Below are 17,070 nucleotides of genomic sequence, written 5' to 3'. Positions count from 1 at the left end.
TAAATACTGTTGGTGTTTTGTATATTATGTAGCATTACCAACTTAAAACGTTTACCTGTATTTTTGCTTCTAGCACAAGGCACTTTAGTTTCTGTTGCTGTGAGCACAATGCACTTTATCTTCTGCTGCTAACTGTTTATTAGCAAATTGTTAATTTGCAGTTGAACAAATCATGTTAGAGTTTGGCTGTGGATCTCATCTTGGATATAAAAACTCACTTTATCTGTATATTTTCAATTAAATTTTGCTCTGGATATGTACTTTTTCGTTTGTAATGATTTTAATTAATCAACAAATAAACAGTTTTACTTACTTACTTGCATGGTTGTGTGCATACACACATATGCATGAAGGAATCTTCCCCAGTTCTTCACCACAAGTTATGTGACAATGGAAGATGATGGGTATATTATATAGTGGACTTGATGCTTGATTATGGAACTATGGGAACCAGAGAATTGTACACTTGTACATAAATATAGTTTAGACATAAGAAAATATAAGAAAATTCAAAATACATTTTTTTAAAAAAAGAGAACAGTTTATGGCCTTGTTAATTAGTGGAGGAGCACTACAAGTGTGTAAATCATGGCATACACTGAAAGGTGGTTTTAAATACCTACTATGTTGCGCCAAAGATTGATGAATACCAGTAAAACAGCCACACAAGAGAGGAGCAATTGGTTTCAAAAATCAAAATATTGAAAGCAATGCCAATGATAGGCTTTTAGTTCCTTCTGCTGTCACAGCTGGGATTCTGACAAGCTTCCAAATGATACCCCTTGGAGTCTGATCCATGGGCATCATACACTGTTCAAACGAGGTCTAAAATACCATTGTCTTATATAAACTCTATATTTTTGGGACTTTCTGGCCACATGAAAGCAGTGTGGGTAGTACTTCAAAGCTCGCTCGTGGAGCCTGCACGTGACAGGGCTGTTCCCTGGTGTCTACGGAACAAATAAAGCCTGTGGTTTTTCCATATCTCCATAATTACTTTCCTCAAACAAGGCGCACATCAGAGAAGCTCGTCCTATTTGGAGACTTGCACAAAAAAAGGCTTTCAAGCATGCTTGTTTTAGCATCTGTTTAGCCTGTGCTATAATTTTCTGAGGCCTGTAATAAGTCGCTTACAAATTAAAGCCCAGTTCTAAAACACGGCATGCGGCACATCACAGACAGTGGAACTGCGTCCTCGGCTCGCTTGCATCACGCCCGCCGTGTTATCAAATGGGCTGCTGTCCTCGAGCTGGAAGAGCCGAAATTCATTACATTAATTAGAAGGGAGACTGTTTGCAACTCATGTGGAAGCATTTTCAGAACTTGGTACATCTAGCAACGAGCAACTTCTCTCGAACGAAAACGTAAAATTTGTTTCATTAGAGGAGATTGATCCGAGGGAAACAGATGCCAGCCTCCATGTCCTCACACTGACCTCGTGATGAGCCTCGGGCAGAATGACGCACTTCCGTCTCATGAAATTCCTACTAAAACTATGTATGGGACTTTCTACCTCCCTAGGAGGCAGCTGCATGGGATGGAAATTTAAAGAGGAAGAGAAGATGCGTTGGACCCTCCCTTAAGAGCCAGGAGCACTAACACACTGAAAACTGCAAACGCCCATCCATGCAACACACACCATCACATGTGCACTTCAATGCTTCTGTGCCCTTACTACCACAAGTACTCAACACACCCAGTTACTCCACCCCAGACACCCCACCTGCCTACCTGTTACCCCAACTCATGACTACTTGAAGACCGCCTTGCACTCACAATGTATGGTCCTTTCATTGCTTCTGATGCATGCTTCCTTCATCACTCCCATCTCGGGGCATAACACCCCAGTTTCGGCTCACTCATTTCTCTGCCAGTAGACTACCACTGCTTTTGTTGCATTTGTACCAACCCCTTTCTAAGTACTGCACCTGGTTTCTTCTTCCTCAATCTGACCAGATATGCTCAAGCATGGAAGTCACAGGGGACAGCTCAAGAACTCCTAGAACGGAGATTTGTTTCAGGTCTCAATCCAACTAATTATTTTACTATACATTTTGTAAATGTACTTCTCTGTCTTTGTAAAGTGCTCTAACACTTGTAAGTAGAGTCTCTTGGTGCTGCAACTTCTGAAATGAAGAGCTGAAAACTGTAAAAGAGATTCCCTAAATGGTGCAAGTCAAGTTTTTAGGGGCATATCAGTAACGCTTTGCGATAACTATCGCAAAGCGTGCTTAGCGCTCCTTTCCCTAACGCCCGATATCGCAGGTTTTTATCGCGGAGATATCACGGTATTAGCAACGCGTATCTCCAAGGCGATAAAAATTCCCGAGATAGCGGGGAAATCGGCGTTTTGCAGGGAACATTGCTGATTTTCCAACGATGTTCCCTGCAAAACAGCGATAACCCACCCCCTATGTTAGGGGTGGCTAAGTCAATCATGAACTGTTTTCAAAGTTTGGGAGTACATGGATTTATTGTAGCTAAACATGGAAGAGTTCAGCAAAAGTGTAAAAATCATCATAGAAGCTGTGCGCCTGGTACAAGGAGTGAAAGTTCGCTCCTTTTTTGATGTCTTCACTATGTACTGTGAAACCAGGGTAGATCACGGGATCCAGGAAGCACGCAAATCAACAAACAGTTGGCTTAAAAGCAAACAAGAAGTACATGTTAAAGAAAGGTGTGCACGGCAATATTTGTGGAATGTAAGTCAAGAACTTAGCAGACGTTAGTTTTTCTCCAAAAACTAATGTCTGCAATAATGCTAGGGCATCCTTGCTAAAAGCGCAAAGCCGCCCTATTCATGTCCTGAAATGTAGTGTATGTCAGGAACACCCACTTTGCATGGATGCAAAGGTAGGCGTAGTGCAAAAGGGTGCTAACATGCGAATATGCATGTTAGCACCCTCTTGCTGATAGGGCGATTGTTTTATCTCCGCTTTTCTCGCTTTTAAAGGCAAAAAAGCGGAGATAAAGCCCTTACTGATATGCCCCTTAGTTGTTTACGAATTTTCAACAGGTATCTGAGACGAAAGAGAAGGTTCCAAAGGAGAAGGTCCAAGACCTCAAAATATCTTCCACCTCACCATGGAGCTTAAATTTCGGAAATTTCAAAGTTGAGCAGAAAGTATGATCTAGGATGAGGAAAAAGTGAGAATGTATTGAATTTATCATTCAAGAAAGAAGGGGCTAGACCGTTGATGGTCTGTGTAACAGAGAGGCATCGGTTGCAAAAAAATTATAGATCACCAATGTTTGCAAAATGATAAAATTATTTAAGAATATATTTTGAAACCTTTAAATATCGTAGAAAAAAATTGTGAATTCATGAATATCATTCTCTACAGTTTGAGCAGTACGAGTGGAACTCTGTTGTCTTGCTATTGTGATGAGACTATTAACACTGGAAAGTTGTAACTACGCTATTTACATGGGAGAGTTGCTCACAACATTCCCCAGGTCAAACAACAAAGATCTGTCATGGCTGCATGGTATGGAGGACTATCTCCCCAAAGATGGGACTGCTGATTTTGCTCCACTGAGTGATGTGGCGTAATGGCCATGTTGAGGTGTGTTTTGGACTGTGGTTGTCTCCCATTGACATTTAGGGGAAGTTCGAGGTAGATGAAAGTCAAACAAGATACAAGAGATGGATCCATGTGCTCATTGGTCCTCAATCGCACTTCAAGGCACAGTAGGCCCAAAAAAGCAACACTGGCTTTTAATTAGAGTAAAATAATTTTTGCCAAATTTTACGAGATTTAAGTTGTGCTGCACCTACCTCACCTATTGTATCCCCTCAGAGTGATTTGTGGCAAAAGATCATACAACAAGGCTTAACCCTATTGTTAGTCTAGTTCACCTCTGATTACTGATTTGCACTCTGAAAGATGCTGCAGACGAAGATGATTGCTTGAGTCAACAGGTGGACACAGGTTCCCACTCCCTCATCAATAGTATTCGAGGGTGCCCTGGGTGCTTCTGACACAAGTAGACTCTGTATTCAATGGCCATGCACAGAGGACTTTTGTAGCTAGTAAAACTACAAATACAATACCAATGTCTGAATTACTATTCTAAAGCTATGAAGAATATGTAAAGTTAATTTTTTCAGAGAGGTTGGTTCCATATTTAGGTAAGTTAAAGTTACCTCTTGTGATTCAGACCTCTTTGAGTCCCACAACTTTTACGGTCCATGTCAACCATCAACCACCTACTCATTAGATGTTTAAGGGCCCCAACAATGTGATTATCAATGGGACAAGACAGTTTAAAAGAGAGTGAGCTCCTGAGTGGAATTTGGAACTTAGGGTAAGCTGGGTCATGAATTGAAGTCACACATTTGTAACCCTCAAAGGTTTTCCTGGATGCACCCTTAAAAACAACTGTGGCTTCGTATTGGGATGTCTTGTTCCACGAGATCCTACTTGGATCCTTCTACATAGATCAGCGGACTTTGAAGACGATCGAAACATAACTACCGTCCTCTGGCTCAACCTGACTTTAGATAAAAAGGATATTACTTGCCACTGGAAGGACACCACACCACCCCTGAACACAGAATAGGAAGCTGGGCATAGGCTAGTGCTTGAATAGAGAAAGGGTGGTATATGAAGCCCTGTGATGTGCTCATAAATACGTTCAAATCTGGCATTGATGGGCTGACTATAGAGGGATCTCCATTGAGCGGCCTGAGGCTTGTATATCCAGACTTAATACAGAAGTTGAGACATATGGTGGTCTGAACCACTGACACGGCCTCTGGCATTATTTTGGGACTTACCTTCTTGCATGTTCAGGAAACCTTCGGGCTGTCAGTGGATAGATGGGGATTAAGGAGAAAGCATTGCACCTTGTTGCTCTATTTTTATTGTGTTGTATGTTGTTGCACAGTTTCTGGGCTGTTAAACTTATATAAGAAACTCAATAAAATGCATAAAAAAACAACTATGGCTTACATGACTCACATGATTCCTTCTTACCAAAGTTAACATCACGAGTAAGGGAGCAGCAAGGTAAAGCTCTATTTATTAGAGAAGCCGAGCTAGCAATAACCTGCTACATACACACCCTAGGGTTTCCCGACATAAAACTTCCAGTTAATGAACAAATCAATTAACCTATCTAGAACTCTTGAAATCGCATGTAGCCACAGCATTCCAAACCTAAAATGCTACACATTACAACAGAACAGTAATAAGAATAACACTGAAAAAATAGTACACAATAGCAGAGAACAAAAGGGAAGCAAAACGGCTTATTTAAACAATGGAAAATACTCCTAAGCACTAATACCTGAAATAGTTCACACCTTTAAAGAACTATTTCAAAGCCATATATATGTACAAAGTGTTGCAACCTAGCTTGCTTTCTTTCTGTCACATTCTTACAAAACCCCTTTTATATCCTCACTCTCTTTCGATCCTTCTCCATTCCCGCCATTCTGCAGAATCAAATTCCAACTTGCTTCCTAGCCAAACATCCTTACATTTACCTCTTACACTTTTCGCTTCTTTACACACACATTTCATTCACTCCCATCCTCCTCCAAAGCAGTTTAGTGACAAACTTCCCATCCCCACTCAACAAGTCTTCTCATATAATTAGAAATCTACATTTCCAATGGACACCAGTCACGCTCATTCCCTTTATTCAATTTCGTAGAATGACAAAAAAGACCCAACACCTCCTTCAGGTTTGAATGTGTTGCTTCTTATTTGGTTTTCCTTCAAAGTTTTTATTCTCACCCATTTGCCAATATCCAATTCTTTTGCCTTGGCTCCTCTCTGTGCATATCTTCTAAACATTAGCTAATCTAAGTATACACTGGCCTACAGCCTCCTCCTCCCCAATCTGCACCAGCATTGATCAAGTCAAATTAAGAGTATTGTATCAATCAGTTACTCAGAATAGTTCTCTGTGGCTCCAAGGATCACTTCTGTTCCTCTTTCACATGTTAATGCACCTTCTCCTCAGAACGCATAATCCCCTTAACAGCCTTAAAAAATCACCACGGTGCTCATTCCCTTCTAGAGGATAAATGTCATGTCGGAAGAAAGAAAATGCAAGCTCGAGTCCTAATCTTCACAAGAATTACTTCACCATCTCTTGCTGAAATTGGGTGTTGTATCACATTATGAAAATTGTCAAAAGTTTGACCACCACATGATTTATGACTATACTTTCCACTAAGAAAAATCAGCATGTCAGAGTTCATCATAGCAAATCTACTCTCAAGCTGATGATATTTTGAAAGTCGATGTCATAGTTACAATATATGGGTAGGAGGAAATTTTGGATCAATTTGTATCCCATTATCTACTAAGCCAGCTTCTTGTGTCTGTGATTAGGACTTTATCCTACTCAAAATCTGACGTTAGGCACCAGGAAGGGAGTTTCTGGGCATACTAGTTTTATCAACTATTAATCAGGCATTACCTGTGGTCTCATCTAATATGAGTGGCATGCTAATTTCTGAACTAATACTGTTTGGAACTTCTGAGAGAATTTATGGCAGATTCATCTAGTAACATATTCCTCATTTCATTTTTATGCTAAGCATCACTTACACCATCTTTGAATAGAGGTTCTGTGATAGCTCTGAGGACCGAATCCTGTTTCCCTTCCACCTAAGTTCTAACGACTGTTTCTAAGGGGCACAAAAGCTCCCATCCTGTCAATCAAGAACAAGACGATTGGTTAGGTTCTGATCCAGGAGACTCCACAGCACATGACATGATTTACCTTAAGGCTCTGAGGTAAAGAAATGTTCCAGATGAAATAAGCTGTGCTGCCTTGGACAAAATTAGGTGGCACAGTTGAAAGAACATTTTGAGATTTAGTCTTAAAGGATGGGGTTGTATCTGTCTCCCCCTAAAATCCATGGAGCGGGTCCCACAGAAGACTGCCTGACTAGTGGGAACAATTTGAAGAATTTGAACATCCAGGAAGAAGTCATTCGACTTTTGGTAACATTGGTATAGAGGACGTTTTTGATCCACATACAACCAGGTCAAGGTGGCAATCCTACCGGAAAAAAGGCTGAATCTTGATGGTCACTTTTTCAAAGGAGATCAAATTTGGAGCTTTTCAGTACACAATTCAAAACTAGATGGGGGCTGTGGAAAGAAGGTATTTGACCTGAGGGTACCCTGCTTGCCTACAACATCCATCTTAGCCCCACTCGAGGATTTCAACTACAAATATAGTTTCAATGCCTGAAAGTACAATTGTGTCAAGGAGTGGATGTGATGTAGGTCTGCTGAGTGCCCTGTGAGAGTATAATACCTAAGGTACTCGGGTGCTGCAGGAATCAGGTCTATCTTGTCCTGTATTTAAAAGTAGTAGCCTACAGGAATATAATAAAATATTTGAGAGGTCGCCTCATAAATTATCATGGCATGCTTCATTGTAGGCAACTTCTCCCACTGGAGTAGGACAGTGCCACTTCAGTAGATTCAACCAATCAAAATTTGGGAGTTCTTAGATTTATTTTTATTTTACACGACAAGTTTACAGGTCCTGATCAAAAGCATAAAATAACTAGGGGTATACCCAAAGTACATTCCCTTAATAATGGGTACCCCTGGTATAGGTTAATGTTAGAATTGTTGTATAAAGGTAGAATATAATGGATCACATAACCACTCTAGAGTACCACAATGTTTCGACCTAACAGTAGTGCCACAACTGCCTAGCCACATAGCTATTGCAGTACATGCAAAAACACAGAGTCTGTGCTCTCATACCACCAAGGTGTCCATTATGACATGAACATGCACTACAACCACAGAATATATGTCTGTGTGTGGTACCACATCCGAACACATGTTCATTCTTAATACTCATCCACCGGTTAACACTGCAAACCTCTAGAGGGAGTAGTACTATAAAATCGAGTGAAGTGGATTTACATCCTGGTGGTGAGCTCAACCAAATCCATATTCATAGCCACTTACCCAATTTGGGAAAAATATTGGCTTCATGGATCAGAATGAGGGGGGTCTCCTCTGTAGTCACACACTAATTACATGGTAGATAATCAACATATTAAACATTCATAATAACAATGGAAAAATGGTGCAAAATGTTTACATGTGTATCTGCATACTTTTATCTCCTATACCAGAACTCTACAATGCTCTCACATGACCACTATTGCATCAAGCTCAGTCATTGAGCTTAACTGGCTGTGTTTTCACTTTACTATCAGCTTGGGACCATGCAGACATGAATGTTTAATACATTACAACAGGAGAGCAGAGCAATGAGCCAAAATGTACCACACCTCCCCCTTATCCTAAAAGCAAGTAAATACAAACAGCACAATCCATATCCATGTGCACTCACTATGACCACCTGCTACTCAAAGGTGCAACCCGATGGTAAAAACATAATAACAATGGAAATAATGGTGCACCTCATTCAATATATTCACAAAAAGGTTGATTAAAATTTCAACTTGTTCTATTTCTTCTTTTTAATTTGCTTGTATAAAACAGAACTCCAAGTGTTACTGCAAGCAGAACCAACGTGTTTCATCCACTTAGGTGAATTTCTTTAGGACTGTAAAATAATTAATACAAAAAGGGCATAAATCTAGAAGAACATATACCGTGCGTCAGAAAGATAAACCAAAAGACACTTCAAGTGCATAAACAATGCATCGTTACTTAACACAAACAAGGCAACACATTCCACAAAGACAAAACCATAAACACCACTAGTGAATTGAAACCCTAAACGTTTCCACATACTAAACAACTATACGCTTTAAATACTTTTATGCAAAATTGCATTTGGAAATAGTAAACAAAGAAGTTATCCTTGTTGTTCCATGTGCGGTAAGTTGTGATCAAGCTAGAAAGAACATTGTCTGCAGAAAATCAATAACTATGTAATTTCAGAGAATCCATACCATGAGACACCTTATCAAAAGAGATCACATAAATGTATACATGCTGTTGGCATAGATGTTAAACAGTAAAAAATGTATTCCGTTAACTTAGCCTCCGCTTTCAGCCATTTTGTCTACCAGCCCCCATTTTGTGTTTCTGTCAGGACTTTTTGCAAAGTCAGATGTTGCATGTTCACTAAAAGCTGGTTGTGCTGATAATATTTACGTGCCAGAGTAGAGGCCCCTCCCCTGCCCTACAGAACGGCCCAGAGCATGCAGATGTTCCTATCTACAAGTCCACCAACGCCTGTACCCACCCCTGCCTATCTATGAAAGTGACGTGGGAGGGGGGTTATCAGGATTCAACAGTTCAGCATGGAAGCATTATACAAAGGGGTTGTGTAAGCATTATGTAACAATGACAAAGGGGTTTTTGTACTTGTCTTACTGTACCAAATGTGTATAAATACCTGGTTTGAAACCATGCTAGTCAGTTCCCTCTCTGACGGAGCCCGCTCATGAGATGTAATAAACTTGTGTTTTGTTCCACTCCAGTGTTGATCCTCATATGTGAACCCGTAGACTAAGGGTGTACCTGCACCAGATTGACAGATAAAAATCTCACTTCAACAATTGGCGCCGACAACATGGGGCCCCATTGATGACCGCGGCTGGACCAGAAGGAGGTTGTTTCCACAGGACAGAAACACTGAGGGGGACCCCCCACAAACAGAGACTTGTTTTCGCAGCCAGGGTGATTTCAGCTTATCAACATGACCTTCATGGCGGCTGTGTGTCTCAACTGGGGCTCTTCGGTTGGCATTTTGGAGGTGATCTATTGATTTGAGGATCGGAAGGTGGGAGTTAGAGAATTACGATGAGGTAGGATCAAAATGGTTGTCTTTTTGGTTTTGGTTTAATCATTTGCAAATGTTTTAGACAGGTCATGTGAGAAAATGTTCTAATTTCTTGGTATAAGAGTCTCTTAGCGATGCTGTTAAGAAGAGATTAGTAAACATGCCTGTTTTTAGTTAACTTTGTGCATTGTGTTGTTGTTGCAACAGAATACAATATTGGAAGAAAGACAGCCAGCACCTATAGAAGGAACTCCTAATTATGAAATGTCTATTAAACACAGTATTTCTTCCATACTGTTTAGCGCATTATGGAACAAATATACGAAGGCAGATAGTAATTTACAGTGGCCACTTAATGGTACCTTTGATTTGAATAAATTGTAATATGTTAAAAGAAAGGGTAGACAGAGTATCTTTGATGTCTTAGGATTATGGAAAGAACAAATTAAACAAAGGCAAATTAAAGAGGAGAGGAAGAAAATTGAAGAGGAGACAATGTAGAAAGTGAAGATAGACAAGGTAAACCTCAAATGCAAAAGACATATGTGGCTAAAGATGGGAAGGTTAATCAGGGTTTAGATGAAGATGATTCGGAACTTGAAGACTTACTCTTTCGACCATTCCCGCCTCCTTATATGCCGAATCCTAATGGGAATAATGTGGCTCCCACAGCAACTCCTCCCCACTCCAGGTACCACAACTGTATCCCCCATTACCTACTGCTTCTGCCGCCACTCCTGTACTAGACAGTAAGGTTACTACCCCTGTAATTACACACTAAACTAAAACACGGCATCATAGATCTGCCCTTACAGAAAATGATAAAGCAATATTAATGACTCTGACACATGATTGGGTTCGGAATAATGATACACGTGAGGATGAGGTCTTCGCGTCCCTGTCTTAACAGTCACAAATGATCCAACAATATAGTGTAGGGGAAATGGACAATGCGATGATAGAGGACTGGAGATCTATTGTTAATAAGGAGGCCCCTAGAGTTTTAAGTAGAATATGGAAAAGGTCGATCAAAGGTACATTGACTGCCTTTCCCTTACAACAAGCGGTAATGGATACTTTTTCTCATAAACGTGAGCTCAAGAGTCTTATGTTAGCTTCAACGAAAATCCTCCGCATGCGAGAAGCGGCCCCAGTGTTTCAGCTGGCGAGAGGAGATGGTCAGGGTGCTAATGCAGCCCGGTTTCAGTTCTAATGGATTTGTTCCCCTTGGCAACTATCGGACGTGTTGACCCTTAAAGCTTCTTTACCTGATCGCGTAAAGAATCCTAGTGTCAGGTTTTCACTGAGCTGCGCCTGCCTTGCATGTAGAAAACGACATCCCCCATGATCCTCTTGGGGGGAGGTATTTCTGCCAACAGGCGCGCTCACTGCTGCCCGTAATTCTGACATTTTCCTGTTCTTCGTTCGTCCCGAGCTGGGGTGTTGCAGCCTGCTGCGAGGGGGTCCCATCTCCTGCCAGTGTTTTCCCGTACTCAGCTACTTCTGTTGCGAGAGGCATTCGTGAAGGTAGGAACCTGTGGTGGTCACTGCCCGCTACCGTGTTTTCTTTTACATTTAAAGCCTAAAACTTTAAAGAAGCTGAGCATGGTGGTTACTGGTACCATGCGCTGCCGTTTCCATGTTTTCATTTGTTTAACGGATTTCCCTGATAAAGCGGAGCGTTGTGGCAAGGTTCCAGGCGCTGCCGTTTTCTTTGTTCTTGGACAAACAAGTCTTCCCTGACTAAAATAGGAGCGCTGTGGCAAGGGAGTCCATGCGCTGCCTTATTCTGGATTTCCGTCATTATCAGATGCGGAGCGCAATGGTGGATGCAACCACGTGCTACTGTGTTCTTTACCGAACACAGTCATAAAACTCTTTTTATGGAAGCGGAGCGCAGTGGTGGGTTAACCACACGTTTCAGTGTTCCAAGATGCATAGTGGAGCCTGCATTTGGATTTAGCGTGCAGGTGTTTTATGCAACGCTTGGCCAATATCAGTATTCTAGAATTACTTCACATACTACCTAACAGGGCGGAAGGTTGTGGTTTGTGCCTCCCACGCATTACCGTGTCTGTGGATTACTTTGGTGATATCGTGATAGTGATTAATTACCTTTACTAAGAAGATGGGATCCTTTTCATTTTACTTTACTTCTTTGAAGATCTGAAAGAAATGTTTTCTTTCATGGACCAGACAAATAGAAACCCATTTCTCTGATTAAGCCTGCATGATTCATGGTATGCCTGTGGTAGTAATCAGAAATATGTCATAGAAGGTGGGGGTTCTAACATTTATGAGTATGTTCTATGTTTTCAAGGTTATCTATGCTGCTAGTAAAATATCTTGAGAGTATGTCAAGTGGATGTTGTATTTCAGTTTACAAACAGGTATACTATAGTCTAGTGAGACCATATGGGAGTAGTCTGGTGTTATATGCACTGTTTATATTTATGTCTTTTGTTGTTTCAGGCTTCCTTCCCTGCTGTCCCTTCCCTTTCCTTTCCCTCGCCTAATGGCTCAAACACTCTGTGTATTACATTTAGAGTGTTGGCGACGTTGGGAGGTGGACCATTACTTGCGGCAACTGGATTCTGTGGAGCGCAGCCTGACACCTAGTGCATTCTATGAAGCACTGGATGCTGCAATGACTTCTTGTGTGATGACTTTGGCAGATATCAACATGTTTTTTGTACTTAGATTGCCCCCCGCCTTTGCCGTAAGCAGCACCATGTGATCTTTGGAGGCACTTGGGTACAACTGGAAGCAGCTGATGTTGATAGGAAACCGGGTGGGAAAACCACCATATGTTGTAGTAGATCTACCAAATCATATAGTTACTTATATGAAGGAAGTAGTGCCCCTAAAGAAAATATCATGGGCAAAATTGGCAGCTTGTAAACAGAAGAAAGATGAGTCCATTTCTGATTTTTTCACCAGGTTTGAGGGGATTCTTCATGATTTTAGTGGGCAAGATACAGCTCCGGACACAGGAAAACATTTATTCATAGACAAATTTGTAGCAAACTTGTTACCAGATATCTCGCAGAAGTTACGAGAGTACATGGGCTACTTCCACTCCGCTTAAAACTTTGGATTTGGCCCAGTATTATGAAGGCCAAATTAATGATGAACGGGATAAGAAAGAAAGTAAAAACAGGAACTGAAAACTAAAATATTGTTTCAGCAGGTCTATGGATCACGGAGCGGTAGGGGTCGAGGGGTTTTCCAGAATGACCCCCCAAAGAGGTTAAGGCTAGATCCCCGACGTCTGAACCATTGGCAAAACCAATGTGCGTATTGTAAACAAGAAGGACATTGGCGATCTCACTGTCCAGTACTTCATCAGCAAGGTAGAAGAATGGGGAGGAGAATGACAAGGGGTCCATTGCAATGGCCCTCTGTTAATGATAGACGGAATTACTTTGATAATACTGTACAGACAAAAAATACTATGCCGACGATTTTAGTATCTCAGACGCCATGGGCATGTCTTTTGTCTAGGACAGCCTAGGACAAGGAGCGGGATCAGTTTCTATACCAGCAGATCAGACTGGCCCATATGTTACTGCTGAAATATTGGGGACCCTGCAGCAATTCCTGGTTGATACTGGGGCTACATGGAGTGCACTTTCCCAAAAACGGAGTCCTGGGACTCCCTCGTCTGGCTATAATAATGTATCTGTAGGCTTTGCTGGCAAGCTGATTCTTAGTCTCGTGTCTCGTGTCTAAAGCCCTGGATCTTACTATTGGTCTGTTTACTGCCAACATGCCATTTCTGCTTGCGCAAAATTGTCCTGACAATCTGCTGGGACTAGACTTACTCAACCATTTAAATGTGTGTATTTATTGTTCACCGGATGGTGTATACATTACGCTTGGTAAGCCTAGTCGTGATAATCAGTATGTTCTTAAAGAATTGCCACATGAATTATCCACTGTACCGCCTTCTGCATTGGCAGAGGGTGATACTAATGTGGGTTTACTATCTATAGAACGGGTTCTCAGACAGGTTAAACAGAATGCTATTTTGCCTCGAATACCACAGTATAAGATATTGAAAGAAGGCGAAAGTGCATTAGTTCAAATCATTCAAAAAGGGGTAGTGGAAGAAACAGATAACAATATTTGTAATAGCCCTGTACTACCAGTTTTGAAACGTTCCACCTCTGATAATATGAAAGACCAGGTTTATAGGTTTGTTATTGACCTACGAGAAATAAAGAAAAAAGTAATACCTCAGTTTCTTGTAGTTCCAGACATTACCACATTGTTAACAATGATGCCGCCAACAGCATATTCTTTTCTTTTCCCATTGCACCCTTCAGTAGATATTTGTTCGGGTTCTCTATTAAGGGCCGGTCCTTTCAGTTCTGTTGTGCTTCTCAAGGCTATAGAGAAAGCCCAAGCATTTATAGTCAAGCCCTTTAACGACAACTCGATACCTTACAGTTACCTTCAGGCACTTCTTTGTTGCAGTATATGGACATTTTGCTAATTGCAGCCGATAACACAGAACTTTGTATAACGGCCACATTGATGTTATTGAATCACCTTGTTAAATTGGGCCACAAAGTATCTAAGAATAAGTTACAGTTTTGTCAACCAGAGGTTACCTATTTAAATCGCCTCTTGTCGAAGGAGGGCAGGACGTTGACTAAAGACAGAATCAAAGCCATCATACACACACCTATTCCACAAACACAAAAGGATGTTAGGGCATTGATTGGTATAACATCCTATTGTCGTCATTGGATCCCCAATTTTTCCCTCTTTATCAAACCTCTCCTTGCCCTTACGACTAAAAATACCCCATCTCCTTTGCCTTGGTCTTGTGAGTGTCAGAGTGCATACTAACAGCTGCGATTAGCACTATGCTCCTTCCCTGTGCTGGGGACACCTGGTTACACTAAACCACTTTTTCTTTATGTACACGAACGAAAATGTTGTGCGTTATCTGTCCTGACACAGCCACATGGGGACAAATAACGGCCATGTGCATACTTTTCTGCAGTTCCGGACCCTGTGGCCAGGCCACTCCCTGGTTGTCTTAAGGCTGTGGCAGCAACTGCCATTTCAATTAGACAATCAGCAGAACTTGTACTGGACCATAAATTGACCATTTTCGTCCCCCACTCAGTTGATGTATTGTTGAATCAAACTAAGACACAACATTTGATGAGTGCTCGTCTTACCAGTTACAAACTCACTTTATTAGCACCACATATTACACTCAAACAATGTCTGACTTTGTATCCAACTACTCTGTTGTCGTTGCCATCTGAGCAACTTAGTGACATACACAACTGCATTTTTACCACGTAAGAGCATACCAAAGGCCGAGTGGACCTTACTGATATTCCTCTGTCTGATTCCCAGGACGACTTGTATGTAGATTTTTAAGTTAACTGATGGCACTACTACTGCAGCTTACGCTATCACCACGCTGCAAACAATTGTAGAGATGGCTCAAGTCCCTTACAAGTCTGCACAAGCTGCACTCCTGAGAGCTTGCGAGCTTAGTCAAGGGCTGTCTGTGAATATCTATACAGACAATTAGTATGCCTTTGGAGTTGCACATAACTTCCGACGCTTATGGCAGGAAAGAGGGTTCTTGACGTCCCATGGTCCAAAAATACAACATGGAGAATTAATTCAGAATTTGTTGACTGCATTAACGTTACCAAAGCCGATGGCTATTGTTAAGTGTAGTGCACACCAAGAAAGTAGTGGATGATGTAGGTAGGGGCAATGCTTTTGCAGACAGCACCGCAACAGAGACAGCACATAGTCAAGAAGGAAAACTGTATGGGATTTACTCCACTGCAGAAAAAATAGCAAATGTAAATGAAGATTTTAGAGAGAACCAACAGAAGGCATTAAAGGAGGAAATAGAACAATGGGAAAAGACAGGAATACTGGATAGTGAAAATTGTTGGAGAAAAGGGCCAGATGAGGACAGGTGGAAATTGCCCAGTTCTAATGTACTACCGTTTGTCTCTATGGCACATGGCTCAGCACATGTCAGTGCCAAGAGTATAGCCACACAACTAGAGCTAGTATGGGAGCATCCACATATAAGAAAAACAGCTGAACACCATGTTAGACATTGTATGATTTGTTTGCAACATAACCCGGGAAAGGGAGTAGCTACCCCAAAGGGAGGGTTCTCTCCGCCTAGTGCACCCTTTGAAGTCTTACAGATGGATTTTATAGAATTGGAAAGGTGCAATAATCTGAAATATGCCTTGGTTATAGTATGTGCCTTTAGTAAATGGGTGGAGGCGTGTCCTACGAAAGATAATACTGCACTCACCACAGCTAAACTTCTTTTGAAATAATATTTCCCAGGCTTTGGGATTTGTAGAATTTTATGGAGTGATAATGGACCCCATTTTATTGCACAAGTTATTAAATTGATTACTGAGAATTTGGGTATACGTCAGAAGGTTCATGCTGCTAATCATCCACAGTCTGCCGCCTTGGTGGAGCGCAACAATGAAGCTCTGAAACTTAAATTAGCTATGGTACAGGTCTCTACATGGAACCTACAGACACACTTACTTTGATTCACCAACAGGTGCATAACTCACTTCCTGACAATTCTGAAGGTCCTGGTCATTTGTTACAACCTTGTGACTGGGTCGTGACTAAGAACTTCCAGGATTCAAAGAACTTGGAAACTTGCTGGAAGTAGACTAAAAAGGTCCTATTGGCCACGCGGATGGCAGTCCACATTACGAACAGAAGGAATTGGATCCACAGTTCGCACTGCAAAAAAGTGCCCGCACATATCTGATTCATATTACGGAAACTGAGAACACAGGCATTGCACACAACATTCTCAGTAACAAAGAAAAGACGTACCACTATTTTGCCACACCTGAAGAACTACTTTTTACGGATCTAACAGTAGCTGGAAGAGAGAGGTATAATCTGAGACCTCGTGCTACCAACTGAACAAAGACTTTGAGAAAAGGGGTGCGGCAAGTCTGGCCCGGTTAGAGGGCCTACTTGGCAGGAGACTCTGTGTTACAGAAGAGGCTGACCAAGGTTTGGTGCAGTTTGTGACTTGGATATCCTGAATCTACAATCAGATTATATGGCAAAACCCATCCTGCAGTGTCTGAATAGAGAAAATTAATGGATTCACAGTGCAGGAAACCACTGACTCTTTTCATGTTTTCATCACAGTACTTTGCCCAGGACTGGAAGTAGAGTCGGAACTTTCCACTTCTTGGCCAAGGAATCCAGTTAGAAGCAAGATAGCCATTGTTTGCCTTGGCCCACTGCTTCAGTTCCCTGATTTTTCCCTGACTG

This window comes from Lissotriton vulgaris, unplaced genomic scaffold (assembly GCF_964263255.1).
Source record: "Lissotriton vulgaris unplaced genomic scaffold, aLisVul1.2 SCAFFOLD_858, whole genome shotgun sequence".
Classification (NCBI taxonomy): Eukaryota; Metazoa; Chordata; class Amphibia; order Caudata; family Salamandridae; genus Lissotriton; species Lissotriton vulgaris.
The sequence above is the reverse complement of the archived record's forward strand: the minus strand, read 5'-3'. Positions refer to the sequence as shown.